At 40.0% G+C, this 16,926-nt stretch overlaps 1 pseudogene; it reads right to left on the reverse strand.

Annotated features, from left to right (window-relative positions):
* Positions 1-2,426: 2,426 nt before the first annotated feature.
* Positions 2,427-5,234, reverse strand: LOC115437510 (tripartite motif-containing protein 16-like; annotated as a pseudogene).
* Positions 5,235-16,926: the final 11,692 nt, after the last annotated feature.

The raw sequence follows: 16,926 nt of genomic DNA on the forward strand, positions 1-16,926 counted from the left end.
GTCATTAACTGAACATGAACCCAGTGTGTCCATCCACTGTCATTGATCCAACTCCATGGGTTTTACTGGTCAATCAATGTTTAATTTTTTTTTTTTTTTTTTTTGTAATTTTGTGGCCTATTTTCTCCATGCTATTTATTATTCAGTAAATTTACTTATTCACTTTTGCTCATTTCATTTATTATGTTATGTTTTTGTTCATTTTGTCACCCACTTTCATTTTTTCTTCAAATTATTTCAGTTGGTTTGTCCCATTTTGTTCATGTTACATTTTATTTTCCTGATTTATTGCTCATTTTTGTTCTCGATTTTTGCTCTTTTTTGCTCATTTTGTTGTTTTTGTTTGTTTTGTTTGTTTTGTTTACTTTATTTTAGTAAAAATTTCAGTTACTTTTTACAGTCATTATTTTGTAGATTTTTTAAACTAATTTTTGTTCATTTTATCCACTGTCATTGATCCTACTCCATGGGTTTTACTGGTGAATCAACGCTGTAGAAGATGACGGCGTTTCCACCACAACTAACCTCTGAACGTCCAAATATGGTCATAACTGATGACCATGAAAAGATGAAGAACTGTATTTTACACCAATTATTTACATCACAGGTGTCAAACATCCGGCCCGTGGGATGATTACGTCTCCGTATTCGCATATATAAGGTCCAGACTTCAGACCAACATTTCTCCAGTATTTCTCTATAATTGTTTGTCGTCATCAGCGGTTGTAGTCCATACTGAAAATATGTCCACACTTGGAGACCATTACCTCAAATGTTCAGTTGTCGGTTGAATGGGACAGAGCAGCACAGCCAACAACCTGGAGGGGGCGGGGCCTTAAGTGTCTCATGTGCATTTAAAGGGCCAGCGCTCCAAACCACCTTTATGGTGTCATTACTCAGAAATAGGGTTGAAGATGGACCTGTGTAGTTGAATTAATGAAGAATTCAGACCCAAGCAGAGCATTTACAGTTTATGGAGACCACAGGGAAATGTCTGTCATGATTATTTCAACTTAATAAAAAGAACACAATCAAAACAGTTTTTGAATAAGCTCATTTTATTATTGTTTAGCTAATTAGAAGGTGGTTGTTATTAAATTCAGACGGTTATTTAGTTGACATTTTAGTATACCCAGTCATTTAATAATTATTTAGTAATCATCTATTAGCCCCATGTTAGTCTGCTGGGGATTCCAAACATGAGTAGTCCCCTGGGGTATTTACACACCCCAATACAAAAATGTTCTTAGTGTTATTTTTATGTAAAATATAGACATACTGCTAGTTCAGGATATATCTACAATCCCTGTTGAATAATTTGAATTGCTTGTAGCTAGCTGATATTGATAAGACATAATACAATTAATAACAATAATAATAATAATAATAATAAAAATGTGTTTTAACACACTACCCACAAGTAGCATTTTATTCCATATTTAATTACAGAGTAGGCTACCAATACATAAAATGTAATTACATCTACATATGAATTGTATGTAATAATATATAAAGCATAAAAAATACCTGTGTTAGTGTAGTGGGGTGACTGAACACCCCAGAAGGACAAAGTGACGTCTACCTCCAAGGACAACTGAGCCACAACTGCGCCACACTACATGTGATCCACTCTTTGAGTTAGAAGAGTACTAGGAGGGAGAAAAAGAAATAAGTTGCCAACTAGAAATTACGAGCACTTAAGAATAATTGGGGTGACAAAACACCCCAGGGGACTAACGCAGGGTTAAAGCAAGGGCAAGGCAGATTTATTAGTATAGCACAATTAATACACAGGGCAATACACAGTGCTTTACAAAAATGGAAAAGAAGCAGGTTTAAAACACACAACTACAATTAAAACATAATCAATAAAACGTGTAAGCAATCAACTGAGGAAGTTTCATGGTGACATATATTAATTTAAAATTTGACTCTATTCACCTGTAGTGTCTCACCTTAATGCCATCTAAATATCCGTCTTCCTCTCCTGAATTACATACACAAGCTAAATTCCAGGTCCACAGGCTGTTTAAGGCCAATTTAGCTAAAACTCAAATGAACCAAACACATTTATACAGAGCAGAGTGCAAGCAAACCACATACGATGCTAGGCTAAAGCTAACGGCTAACCGCCTTTAGCAATAACAGTTCATTTTTACACTATACATCTTAATCACAATTTTCGAAACACTCACGGGAGCTTTACAAACGCCAATACCATCAAAGAAACTAGTGCTTGTAGTTATTCTTTCAGGTCAAATGTGGCTGAATGTGGCCCCTGAGCTAACATTAGTTTGACAGACCGGCTTTAATGGATCAGTTTTCCATCTGGAATGGAACCAACTGGAGCAGCTTCCACTGAATGGATGTCACATCAGGCCTTAAGGACAAAAGTCAACAGTTTAAGACTTAGAACTCACAGACAAAACTGTTTATTTGGTTTTTATTCATATTTTTATGCACAAAATCACATTTCCTTAAACGTCCCCATTATGTGATAACTGATAATTCGACTTATATTAAATCCTCTCATATTTAAAACATCAGTATTTTCTACGTTATTGAACTAAGTCATGCTTCAGGCTTTAAGGACAAATGGGTCCATTTTCTCAGATGGTGGACATGTATCTATTGAACTGGATCATCCAACATTTTCAGCCCGTTTACACAACCACAAAAAAACAATAACCGTTAATAATCAGATAAATGAAATAATTAGATATGATGCGTTTACATGCACTTCAGAAATCATGGAAAAACCGTGTTTCCGTGTTTCAGTCCATTATTGGATTTCTTTGGGGGTTTGTACATACGTAGTGATGATAGAATCCAACTTCCTGTTCTGGTCTTCAGCTCATGTTTGACTAAATCACTTGTGTTTTGTCTCATTTCTCTTTTCTCGCACATGCTCAGATGGAACAGAATGAACTCAATCAGATGAACAGGTTTCCGTGCATGAGCTCAGCCTCAGCCTGAGTTGGTTCATCATCTCCACTTCTACCGTCGTCTCCAAATCCATGTCCATGTATTTGGAACTGAACCAATCGGGTTCCACTATTATCTGAAACCCATTCCAGTCACATGACTGAGCCTGGTCAGTCCACGCTTCTTCTGTAGGAAACAGGAATGAACAGTAGATTTGAACTCAACTCCTCCAAAGTAGAAAACAGCTCCACTTTCTTTGACTTCCTCCAAAGCACAGACACCATGAAAGTCTTGTTGTGTGCTCCTCAGTTAATGACAGCTCTGTGAACATTGAAGACGCTTTTACAAACAGACTATTGGCTGGTTGACAGTCACATGGTGCTGACTACTAGAATCCTCACCAAAAACTCTGAATAAGACCGAATCAGGATTGTGAGTTCAGGAAGAAAAAAAGTTGATGTGTTTTTGTGTCGTGTGGTTTAGAGACAGATACGAAAAGACTGATCTGATCGACTGGATCAAAGTCAACGATGAGTTTAATGGAGTTTAGGAAAGAGGGCGGTGGATCCGACACACTCAAACCCAACTCCAGCGTACAGAGGTTTAGTGAATGTGGTCTGGACTCTGTGGATCAGAGTCATGGTTTCAGAGACGCTGTAGAAGGACAGAATACCTGCTGTGTGATCCAGGTACACTCCAATTCTGGAGGGAACTGGACCTGGGACACAAGACTGGACACTGTTATGATAGAATGCAAGAGCGTAACTGCCAAAATATAAAGACCAAGATTTGTTATTGAATCCAAATCCACATTCATTAGAGTCTCCTTTCTTCTTAATATCCTTATATGTGACTGCAACATCAACATACCCCCCCCTCCTCTCCACCTCCCAGTAACATCGACCAGTCAGACTCTCTCTGCTCAGGACCTGAAAACAATCACTGAATCTGTTTGGATAATCAGGATAGTTCTGTTTTTGTCTCTTATACGTTACTCTTTTATTCTTCTCAGACAGTGACAGAAGTTCATACACTGTGTTTGGATCCAGTGTGATTTCATGTGAATATTTTAAGAGTCCTGCTCTGGTCTGTGTTTCTGGTTCTAGTAGAACCTGTGTTTGAGTGATGCTCAGTGAGATGTTGGTCCGTTCCTCTGTCAGACTGAGCTGTAGTTTATCTCGGAGCTCTGACACAGCTGTCGTCACATCTTCAAAGTAACTCCGAGGACGGATGTGGATGTGGGATGAGTCTGGATCTTCTCTGAGTTGGGACACTGATGGATACTGGAGTAAAAACTGGTTGTGGTCATGTGTGTGTGACAGTTTGTCCATCTCAGCGTCTTCCTCCTCAGCTCAATGATCTCCTGCTCCAGCTTCGACTCCAGCTCTTTGACTCGACTCACTTCAGTTTCCTTCTTGGATCTGATCTGCCGCTCCACATCACTCCTTCTTTCCTCCATCAGTCGGATCAGCTCAGTCAGGATCTTGTGGTTCTTCTCCACTACTTCATCAGCACAGCGACTGATGGCCTCCACCTCCTGTTGAAGCACCTTCACATCTTCCTGTTTGTCTTTGATTCTCTGCTGGATTTTCTGTCGACTCACCTCCAGCTCCTTCTGCCTCTCAGTCCTCTCTGCTGCAGCTGAGACTGTGTCGTGGCCTTTATGTTCATCCACAGAGCACAGATAACAGATACACTGACGATCAGTGCGGCAGAACATCTTCATCACCTCAACTTGACGAGAGCAGACGTTCTCCTGGAGCTTCTCCAATGGATCCACCAGCTTGTGTTTCTTGAACTGAGGTACATCATAATGAGGCTGAAGGTGTTTGTGGCAGTAGGAGACCAAACACACCAGACAGGACTTGACAGCTTTCAGTTTCCTTCCAGTGCACACATCACAGACCACATCTTCAGCTCCAGCGTAGCAGTGATCAGTTGCAGCAGGTTCAAGTCCAGTCTTCTTCAGCTGTTCCACTAAATCTGCCAACATGGTGTTTTTGACCAGGACAGGCCTGGGTGTGAAGGTCTGTCTGCACTGAGGGCAGCTGTGGATGTTCTTCCCGTCCTCTCCATCCCAGTGGGTTTGAATACAGCTCATACAGTAGCTGTGTCCACAGGGAATAGTCACCGGATCCTTCAGTAGATCCAAACAGATCGAACAGGAAATTGTTTCCTGATCCAGCTGAACTCCTTTCTGCTCCATTTCTGCTTCATGTCTCAACGACTTGTTCGGTTTTACTGAGTCAAAGCAGTTTGAGCTCTGATCTGTTCAACATGTGCAGTGTTTCCTGTCTGCTGTCTGGATTTGCCTCCTGTTGGCTCCACCCACCTGTAAACTGTCAGATCTACAGGGGAGGAGTCCAGGTCATGTAAGGACAGAGTGGAGCTGCTGTGTTTGTTACGACACAGAAGACAAACCAGTTTTTCTCGGTCACATAGACCAGTTCTGTCAGCTGCAAGTGACGTGGGGCCAAGCGCAATATAAAGTGCATTGCAGTCGTCCTAGCTAGTCGTGACAAAAGGAAGGATTCAAATCTCAAAATGAAACAGAGGAAAAAATGGTTTAACTTTGGCACCACAGAGGACCTGGGGCCTCATGTATAAAGCGTGCATACGCACAAAAACCTGGCGTACACCCTTTTCCACGCTCACGTTCAGATGTATAAAGAGTGAAGTGACCGTGGAAATGTGCGGTCCTTCACGCCAAGTCCATAGCTGGCGTACGCACGTTTCTAGTGCTTTGGAACCATTGGCGACACTTAGAGGTGACACGGGGAAACTGTTAGCAATGCGAAAAAGGTCATTCCTCCGATTGATGTGCACATCGGAGATACACAGAAGAACAATGAACACACCGGCACGTCATCCTACTGTCAGAGCAGCACATCAACCAACAGAACCAGAACCAATTAGACCCTGTATCCATCAATGCCAATCCTGCCCGGATGGACATTCAGCAACAGCAAAGAGACAAGGACATAAAATTCATAGGTTGATAAATATAGTGTTCATGTCTGTGAGAACATTTTTTAGTCCGTCCAGTCGCTCATTGACTCCGCCGATTGTCCTCATGATGTCCTCTTGTGACTCGGGTCAGTACAGACCCATGCTGGTCTGATGGGCATCAGCAGTGGGCTGTGGTGGACCGGAGGACCGGCTAACACTGGGGAGGCAACAAGAAACCTCTGTGACAGGAGGATGGTACTGGGTCTGACTGTCTTCTGTCTCATTGTTGGAAAATAATAAATTGAGTGATTAAACATGAGTCAAAGTCTTTGATTTCCTCTTTGATTTCCTGACATGATCACACATGAACCTTTATCCTGTTTGTCTGTGATCAGACTGTGTATGACCTGTAGAATGAACTAATGTGTGACTGACACTAATACTAAATATATATTTACCTTGGGGGTGATCCGCATCAGCCCTGTAAGAAAAGTGTCACAATATCGGCGACTCTTTCCTCAAATGGTCTCAGTTCGTCTCTTTTCTTCTTCCGCCTGTTTCGGCCTCCGCTTCGCGTCCACCTTGACGTCATCGTCTGATCCTGCAGACAGGAGAATCCCAGAGGGAATCCCACCTGCAGACCCCGTTTATACTGATTTGCATTTTTAAATATGGGCGTGGAGAGGGAGGAGTCAGGCACTCCAACATATGCGCTCAATTCCACGCTGATTGAGATGTATAAAGGAAATGTACTTGGATTCGGGCGTACGCACAGTTTTATACATCTGGATTTTTTTGTGCATTCGGACTTTTCTGGATTTGGGCGTACGGCAGGTTTCAGTATGAAATCCACGCAAGTCTTTGTACATGAGGCCCCAGGGCTGTTTGGGGCTTGACATTACTCAGGTTGACATACTCAGTTGTACCAGAGGCAGGAGGTGAACCTGTCAATATGGGTGTAACAGAGACCAGCACCTGTGTGGAGATACAGGACTCCTGAAGAATCATCCCAGTGTCTGACAGAACCCTCATGTACTTCTCTACTGAAAAACTCAGGGTCAGTTCTGCTCACAGGAGGAGATGTTGTAGCTACATAAGTTCAGACCTTGCATTCCAATAGATATACATCTAAGACAACAGTCATGCCACGTTGCGGAGAACATCCCAGTAGCAAGACATGAACTGACGTCAACAGGTGAGGTCCAATCAGAAGACGGAGTCAGATGACATTGTGAAAGTCCAACCTATTGTTCGGGGTGGAGTCACCCAAGAAGATAAGTGTCAACTGGACCCAGATATTTGGGGCTTTTTGCAACTCTGGTTCCTGCGTGAGCTCTTGTCCAGAGAGACCAGTGCTGATTTTTAAATTTTCGATGTGATCAGAATAAATTCTTAACTGAGACCAAGGTGCATCCTGAACTCGTCTGTGGAGCTACCAGTCAACGAACACAAGAAACCCTAACAATTTGGTGACCCCAACATGATAATTAATGCCCTTCCACATGCGGGGGGGTGTTTTTGGAGAAGAATGGATCTTCCACTTTCAGAGCACAGGAGGCTTGTGCTCCTTTAATTTCAGTTGTCAGGTTCCTCCTTGCTTCCCTGAGTATCTGCCCATCTCCAGTCCTGGAAGCTGTGTCACGTCTCAGCAGAAGGCCAACCTCAGCATTGATCCAAAGCTTCTAGTTCACCTGGACAGGAACAGAGCTTCTGATGGTGACCTCCTCAAGGCGGCCATACACTGTGCGATTATTTCGATTGTTGCACGCAGCTCCATCTCAAACTGTGCGAATCAGTCGTACAGTCAGGCTCACGATTCATGTTCACACACTGCACGGACCGGCGCTCGTATGCGACCTGACCGCTCACACTGTAGGACCACACACCACTGGACGCACGACACGTTTGAGTGTTGTATCCGGAAATACAACGTTAAAATACCAAGGAATCCGTAAAAGTGCATATAGACGATTGTGTATTGGCGTGAGCCACAAAATGGTAGTGCTAAACAAAAACCAACGAGCTGCTTTGGCAATATGTGCCATTATCTGCGGGGAATCAAAAAAGAAGAAAAGACAACGATGTGTTTGGTGCAGGAATTGGTTGTCCAGACGTGGACAGTATGGGCTGTCATCCTACAGCAAAGAGAACTAGAGGTAAGCTGCAAAAGCTAAACTGCATTAGGCCAATAGCCAGCTGCTGTTAGCTTGTGTGCTACTGTACGCGTCTGTGTTCGCGCATGCACAGTGTGAGAATTTGAGGCACATCGGTTTGTGGCACTGCTTTGACAGTACGATACACTCACGAGGAGCGAGCAGGATTTCAAACATCTCCGTTTTCCTTGTGAACACACGATTGCTGGTCGTGAGGTGGTCGTGAGGTGCTAATCGCTTCTCTTTGCCCCATGTACACTGCACGAAGCACAACACACGATTAGAGGCACATCTGGCCCGATCCCAGAAATAGTCGCACGAGTGAGAAATCGTCTCTAAACTTGCACAGTGTAAGGCCGCCTTCAGTGCACCTCCTGATGGAACCAGTGACTGATGCAGCGGACTCCTCCTGGTGTCACCTTCTCCCTCACCAGTGGCTGCCTCCATGAAAATCCCACAGACCTGGTCTTGGAGACCAAAATGGGGGTGGGGGATGGATCTGTGTGAGTCCTGAATGTTTGTGTGTCCTTTGTCCAGTGTATTATTACCACGGGTTGGGATGGTCACATGTTGATGCAAACTGGGGAAGGTGTCCGTCACATTATTGGAGTCACCTGCGAGAATGTACAGCGGCTCTTGGTGCTTGTTTTGTAGAGAGCTAATGTGAGCACTCAGCTCCGCTAGTATCCAGTTAGCATTAGCAGGGGGGGGGGGGGGGGTGTTAAATATCCACTAAAACACTGCTGTGAGCTCTGGTGAAAGGTCGTGGGGTCGACATCTGATGGATAAATATTCATCAGCCTAAGAGACGTGGTTCTGGAGAAGAGAACTGTTGGTGCACCAACCTTTGTCCACACAAACACACTGTCCTCCGACCACAGAAATCAAGTCTGGACTGGATGAAAATCTGGTTCCTCTGGAGACAGCGTTTCTTCACAAGAATTTATTTCATGTATTCACTAAGAAGTAGGAACATATGTGTGTGTGTGTGTGTGTGTGTGTGTGTACTGGATACAGATTTGGACATTTAACAGTTTTTTCCTTCATTTTATTGATTATTTAGTTCATTTTTTTGTGATTCTGTACTATTTTCTAACAATCTTATTCATTTTTCTTGTCCATTTAATTTGTTTTTTGTGGATTTTGTTGTTTAGTTTTTGTTCATTTTATTTTTTCTTACTGTTATTTCATGTTTATTTTTTATTGATCATTTTATTCAGTTTTTGTTCATTTTGTTGTTATTCTATTTTATTTCCTAATAATCTTATTCATATTTTGTCCATTTATTTGGTTTTTTGTTCAATTTGTTGTTTAGTTTTTGTTCATTTTGTTTTTTTTTTAACTGTAATTTCATGTTTTTTTGTTGTTGATCATTTTATTCATTTTTTGTTCATTTTGTTGTGATTCTATTTAATTTCCCGATAATCTCACTCAGTTTTTGTCCATTTATTTGCATTTCTGTTCATTTTATTGATTATTTTGTTTCATTTTCTTGTGATTCTTTAATATTTTCTAACAATCTTATTCATATTTGGTCCATTTATTTTGTTTTTTGTTCATTTTGGGTTTTTTTTGTTATTTCATGTTTATTTTTTTGTTGTTGATAATTTTATTCAGTTTTTGTTCATTTTGTTCCTGTTCTATTTACTTTTCTAATAATCTTTTTTTGACTTTTTATTTGCCTTTTTCTTCATTTTGTCATTCATTTCATTTTTTTGGATTTCCTGTGTATTTTCATGTGATCAGTCTCACACCATTGGAGTTCCTCTTTGCTTCTTGTTAAACTGTCTCTTCTTTTCAGTGCTTTTTCATGGTTGATGGTGTGTCTGCTGTAAAATGAAGCTGCTGTTCCTCTTTCTTCTGTGTCTGTGGGTTTGTTTGAACCAGGTGAGACACCTCCGACATCATCCAACCTCAGGAATGTTGGGCATTAATGTCGACTCAGCGGTTCATCCACATGTTTTCCACATGAAAGCCACTCATCAGTCCGACAGAAGCAGACACGCCCACAGTGACAGGTGTGGAAGCCATGTGCTTTGGACTTCAGGTAGGTCACATGGTCACTGTTCTGTCAGATGGAGTGGAGTGGCTTTAACCCTTACACACCTACAACTATTGGACACACGACGTCCAAGGCCATGGTCCTCTACAACTGACCTGGAATCAGTCATTTATCAGCACTTAGCATCATTTGATCCTCTGGATTGGATAGTTTTCAGTTTAAATCCTGTATTTTCTATATTTAATTCACTGATCATGTAGATGTTCATTAAAGCTCACAGTCAATTCAAAGGTTTTTAGATCAAAAACAGAGAAAACTGAAGAAAAAGTGTTTTGTTTTTTTTTTTCTTTTAATATTATCCTTTATATTTGACAGTCAGGGTTTGGACTGTTTTACTCATCAGTTGCTGTGGATCCTGGTTTGAAAATACTGTCCCCTCATTATTTTCACCATCCCCAGATTAAAAATGACATTTTAGATGAATGAAGTTGACTATGGCCTGTTCAAATGTAAATGAACAACATTTATGAGCCTTGTAAATGTCAATGACCACTGTAGAAATCACACTATGGATCTCGGGTTCCACTAAGAGACTGGTAACAGAAACTCTACAGAAGAGCTAATAAGACCTCCAACACACACTTACAGAGGATTCAAAACCATATGGAAATGTACTTTAAGAATACTTAGGAATGAATCAGACAACTGTCCCTGTGCTCGTCCTGACAACAGTGCAACACTGGTTGAACACAAAACATTCATTCATTCATTTTCTGAACCCGCTTTATCCTCACTAGTGTCACAGGGGTCACCTGGAGCCTATCCCAGCCACTTATGGGCAAAACCAGGGTAAACCCTGAACATGTCTAACCTTAACCCAGTCTAAGGTTCACCTTCAATATTCATGGGTATAGTGTGTCCCAGTGTCTGACATTCAGCGTTAAACTTACAAATCTGAGTTCTTCCAAGTTCCACTGATCAAGATCCTATCACCTTCCATGGAAAAGATGGACATCCTGGTATGTCCTCACCACAGTGTCCCAGGGGAAGGAAGCAGTTCTGTCCATAGAAAGAAATCTACAGAAAATAACAAAAATAACAGCCTGAACACAAGTGGACAGACGATTACTAACACAGTCCTTATAACATACATTTAACACTATGCATCATCCAGTGTAAAAAATTAAATAGTACATTCTAAGAATATCTTTCTTTAGCAGTACAGTACCTGACAAAAGCACCTGAAACCATTTAACACTGTTTCCTTTAAGTCAAACTGGTTGAATACATGTCAGTCTTGTGTCAACACATCCACAGCAGTAGAACACACAGCGCCATGTTCACGTACATATGCAGTATTAAACTAATGTGATCAGACTGACAAACTATATGAAGAACTTTTTAGAGAACGAATGTATATGAATCCCTTTGTATGTTTGTATGTTAAAATTGTTGTAAGTTCTTTTCGCTTTGTCAATTGTATGTTTGATCTGTTAGCTGTAATCCTTGAAATAAAGTTTTTTTTTTTTTTTAAAAAAAAGGCACCATCTTAGCTTAGCTCCACCTCAACTCAACTGAAACGTTTTAACAGCTTAATATCACAACAACTTTCATATCCTGACTGCTTTTAGACATAGATTTTCATATGCTATCTTACATTCCACATTTAGCTAATAAATCTATTAACCAGCATAAATCGCCTGAACTAAGCTGAGTTAAGCTAAGCTAAGAGCACTGCTAACTTAGCAGGATATTCAGTCGGTGATATATATATAAAAACGTACGGGTACTCCCACAATCCAAAGACATACACTGATAGGTTAATGGGTTATTCTAAATCATCCATAGGTGTGAATGTGAGAGTGATCAATTGTCTCTATATGTTCAGTCTGTAATGAGCTGGCAAAATGTCCAGGGAGCACCCCACCTTTGCCCATAAGTAGCTGGGATAGGCTCCAAGAGACCCCCCTGACCTTAGTGAGGATAAAGCGGGTTTAGAAAATAAATGAACTAAAATGAAAGTAACTAAAGTAACTAAAATAACACTCAGAGGTCTGATCAGGAATCAATCTATTCAAATTGTCATATACAGTCAATGTTAGGACAGATTGTACGAGTACTGGACCCAGATGCAAGACCCTCAGACAGGAGTACAATTAAAAGGGATTTATTAGAAATAGTCAGAGTAACAGGTTCACACAGAGTGGTAATGAATATATCTTCAGCTGGACTGAGATGGGGAATCGTCTCGGCTTCGGATCTTAAGTGAACCACGTTACGGCCCAGGTCGGGAGCACACGAGGGGAACCCGACTAGGAGAGAGCAAAGGAGAATCAGTGGGCAGACCAGGTCATACACGGGCAGACTATCAGACAGGCAAACGTACATAGGGTCAGGCAGGCTCACGTACCAATAGTCCAGGCAGGGGTCAAAACCAGGAAAAGGCACCAAGGCGGAGGAACAGACAGGGGTCAGGCGTATACTCAGGTGTGATGGACAAACCAGGTCGAAGACAGACGAGCAGGCAGACGAGGAACAGGCAGAGTCGGAGGTCGATGGGCAAAACAGGCAGGCAGGATCAAAAAACACTGGTAAGTTATCACACCAAGGGTTGAAAACGAACTGGCAACAAACAGGGGAAAACACAGGGTTTAAATACACAAGAGGGCGGGAAGACAATTGGACACAGGTGGAGACAATCAGGGAGGAGGCAGGTAATCAGGGCAAAGGTGAAGACAAAGAGGAAGTAAAGACACCAGACAAGACACATGAGGGAAACTAACAAAATAAAACAGGAAATAACACACAAGACAGACAAAACAAGTAAAAGTCCAGGGACTGATATGACAGTTAAGGCCTGTTTTGTTTTGAAAATTCAGTTTTTAAAAAAAAAATTCAATATAAAATAAATGTTTGACAAGTTGTGTGTTGTTAGTATTGTTTTATTTCAAAGAAAAGAAAAAAAAGACCAATGTGACGGTCCAAAAGCCGACAAAGAAGACTGACTCGGATGTGAAATAACTCCTCCTCCTTTTGTTTTATGAATGATTTTAAACTGTTTTATCTCTTTTAATACTTTAGGAAACTGGAAAACTGCTACAGTTATCAGCCAACACATATTAAAATTATTGTTATTTTGATCTATTTGCTCCTTTTGATACTAATGTGTAATGCTTTTTGTTATTACTGCTACTGGTTGGCGCCCCCTTGTGGATTAATAATCCTCAATGAGTGTTTGTTTTATTTTCTGTTTAATTAAAAAAAATAAATAAATAAAAAGTTGTGCGTTGATGTGTTGTTTGTTTGATGCATGTTGCGACTTTTGTGCATGTGTTAATGTGAGGGGAAAAAAAGAATAATTGACTGTAGTGCCTTCATGTACTATGGAAATTATTATAATTACTATCTACGAACTCGATAATTGCACATGAACATCGTATTTTCCACAGGAGAACTGGGAGAAAAAATTTAACCTCCTGAGACCCAGGAAATGTCAGCAAAGTACCAGCTTTTTTTGTTTTTTATTAAATCAGTGCCTATATTGGTAACATCATGATGCAACAGTGTTTTTCAGATGCAGTTGTTAAAATTTTTATGGAATGTCCTTTGTGATGGACAGTTTTGTTTTCTTTTTTTTGGTATAAAGTTGTGAAACTCTTGTTCACAAATGTGGACAGAAAACCCATAGCTGGGTCTGAGGAGGATAAAGCACAAACTGTCGAGATTAAACTAACCTTTGACTTTTTCAACATGGCAGAGGGCAACGAGGGATTCGTTGCTGCTGTTAGCTGATGATTTGGCACATTTATAGCATACACAGTTTAAAAAAAAATTGTTAAAAATGCTTTGGCAGATGAATAAACATGTCCAAATTGGTTTTATCCAAGTAGCGCGGTCATGATAAATTGTGTCAGTCATTTTTTCATTTTGCAACGACAACAAAACCACTTGAACACAGCGTGTAACTATGAATTCACACATGAAAGACAGTACTTCCTGGTTCAACTTTGTTTTTGTTTTTTTTTGTTTTTTTTTTTTTAAATTAGTGCAACAAAATACAATTTCTTGTTGAGGCCCTACATATATCAGCATTTTAAAAAACTATGGGCATTAAAATAAAAATGCAATATTCATACTGATAAAAAAAAAATGGGGACCACCTCCATTCCAAACAGAGTAAAAAACAAACAAACAAACAAACCAAACAAAAAACAAACAAACAAAAAAACAAGCATTAAAATAATAAATACATTTCAGCAGCTTCACAAATTGTTTCCACGGTTGGATGGGAGTTTCTTAAAATATTCATAGAAGAGAAAAATATTTCAGTTCATTTGTCAGACAGTTTGACAGTTGTTTTACTGTTTTTGTTTTTGACCCACAATGAGAATGATGTGAATCAAAAGTGACTTATTTGTTCAGATTATTTTTATATAACATGATATCTTAAATTGTAAATACTTCCAGATCTCTAAGTTGATTTTGTAACCAGTTATACACATATTGTCAGAATTTCTGAACCACTGGGCAAGAAAAGAACAAATGTTGTGGGTTCAACTCCGTTTCACCCCTGGTAAGATGGCGCCAACGCAATGTCGACTTCCGGTTTCCCCTTTTCCGCCTGCTGAGAGAACTACAACTCCCATAGACGCATTTGGTGACGGCACATGAGGGCAGTACTTCCGGGATCATCTCCGTTTCACCCTGGTAAAATGTTTTTTCATTTTCTGAAACTCTGTGGTTTGACATAAATGACAGGTTTCATACGAAAATTCACCCGGAAGCCTTATCTCATGGAGTCATCACATACAAACTGATCACGGACAATAAGGAAAAGGACTTTTTCACAGATACAGTCGGCAACGACGTCACAGCTGGGGGCGGGGAAACCCGAGGGGGAACCCCCCCCCCCCGCGGAATTTCAACTTGTTTTGCCAACGCTAACAAGTTATGACATACTTTGTGTCGCTTTTGTCTTCTGACAAGGATCGATGTATTAAAACCTTAAATCCACTGGGGTTGGATTGTTGTCCATACATCTGGAAAAACTGGACCAATGATCAGCTCTGTGGACTGAGGTGTCATTTACACATCTGCTACTATTTTTTTTTTTGGACTTTCTTAATCACAATCTGGCCATACATTCTAAAGATTTCTAGAAAAAAAAAAACACTTTTTTTTCCCAGACTGAGCATCAATATCAAACTTATACCGAACAGTATTTGTATAGAACATTTTATTTAAAATAATAATAATAAAATAAATAAATAAACAAAGAAAGAAAGAAAGACATCTGCTACTAAATCCAGTCACCTGATAAGGGACTATATCACTTTTACTTTAAATATGATGAATTAAACTTAACAGAATTTCAGTACCTGACATTAAATAGACAAATTAATGTTAATTAATGTTGTTGTTGGTCCAATATGAGGTTCTTTGTCCTTCAGAGGGTTATATTTAATTTTATGCTTGGAGTCCATTTCAGAGCCAGCCTTTTTTTTCCTTTCCTTTCCTTTCCTTTATTTATTTATTTTTTTTAACATATACCATACTCAGTAAAGTACTTTAATCTGTACTTCTACTTTTACCAGACTTTTGTACACAAGTATCTGTACTTCTACTTAGGTATTGAATGTGTACTTTTGTATATGTTGCAAGGAAAACTACACAAATTACTAACGTAGTACAAAGTTCACTAGCGTTTAAACAATCTAATATTCATGATCCCCCTGACATAGTCTAGGATTGTTTGGAAATGGTTCCCATCCATTAAACTGATCTGAAATGAAGTGCTGACTGCAGACATACACAGGTTTTGTTGTTGAGTCCATAATCTGACAAACTTGGCCTCTCTTCTGATAGTGTGAAGCCATTTTGTCCTCCTTTGTCAGTTCTGTTTTATTATTTGGTAAAATGCAAAACTTCAGCTGGGGGGGTATTTGCAGTCCAAAAGCACAGAAAGCAACTCTTCAGCATTATAGCTAATGGGCTCTATGCACAGCCCCACTACTTCCTGAACTTCAGGTAGGTCCTTTATTTCCTGTCTTTCATTATTGGACACACTGATTAATCCAAGTGTGTCTAATTAATCAGTTGTTACAATAAGAAGTAGCAGACACACTTGGATTAATCAGTGTGTCCAATAATGAAAGACAGGAAATAAAGGACCTACCTGAAGTTCAGGAAGTAGTGGGGCTGTGCATAGAGCCCATTGGAGAGTCCGGTTTGTTTTTCCCCCTCGGCTCTAACAGGATGTGACGTTTGTGGGCGTTCCCGTTGTTGCAGATTGTATCTGGTCGTGCTAAATTCCATATGCACAAATCTAAATATTTGAAAACAAAACGTAGATTTTGCGGTTTTCACAATGAGTATCTTCATTTCTTAAAAGCCTGGATCTCTTCAAGAAGACAAATGCCTGCATTTAAAAAAAAAATATTATTGAAAAATAGGACTTACGGAAAAGCCCTAGCTTCTGTTTAACTTCATTTCTGTTTTTAATTCGTTTGTGTTTTTAGCACTCCTATTCCCTTTGCACATCTTCCTGTTTTGATTTGTAAAATGTTTTTTTTTTTTTAATTAAACAAAAATACAATACAATCATTTGTTGAGGTTTAACAATCCGCAAGGGGGCGCCTGTAAAATAATTTATGCCATGAGTTGTTTTGTTTTTTAGTTTGTTTTTTAATTCAACAGAAACACAATACAAACACTGGTTGAGGATTTGCCTATAAAAGGATTTACGCCTGGAATGTTCTTTACATTAAACTTGATGACAAAAAAAGAAGAAGAAGAGAAAAAAAAACCCTAGTAAAATGGCGCCACCGCAACACCGACTTCCGGTTTCCCCTCTTCCGCCTACGGACAGAACTACAACTCCCACAGGCCGCGACGTCA

The sequence above is a fragment of the Sphaeramia orbicularis genome, chromosome 17 (genome assembly GCF_902148855.1).
Source record: "Sphaeramia orbicularis chromosome 17, fSphaOr1.1, whole genome shotgun sequence".
In the NCBI taxonomy this organism is placed as follows: Eukaryota; Metazoa; Chordata; class Actinopteri; order Kurtiformes; family Apogonidae; genus Sphaeramia; species Sphaeramia orbicularis.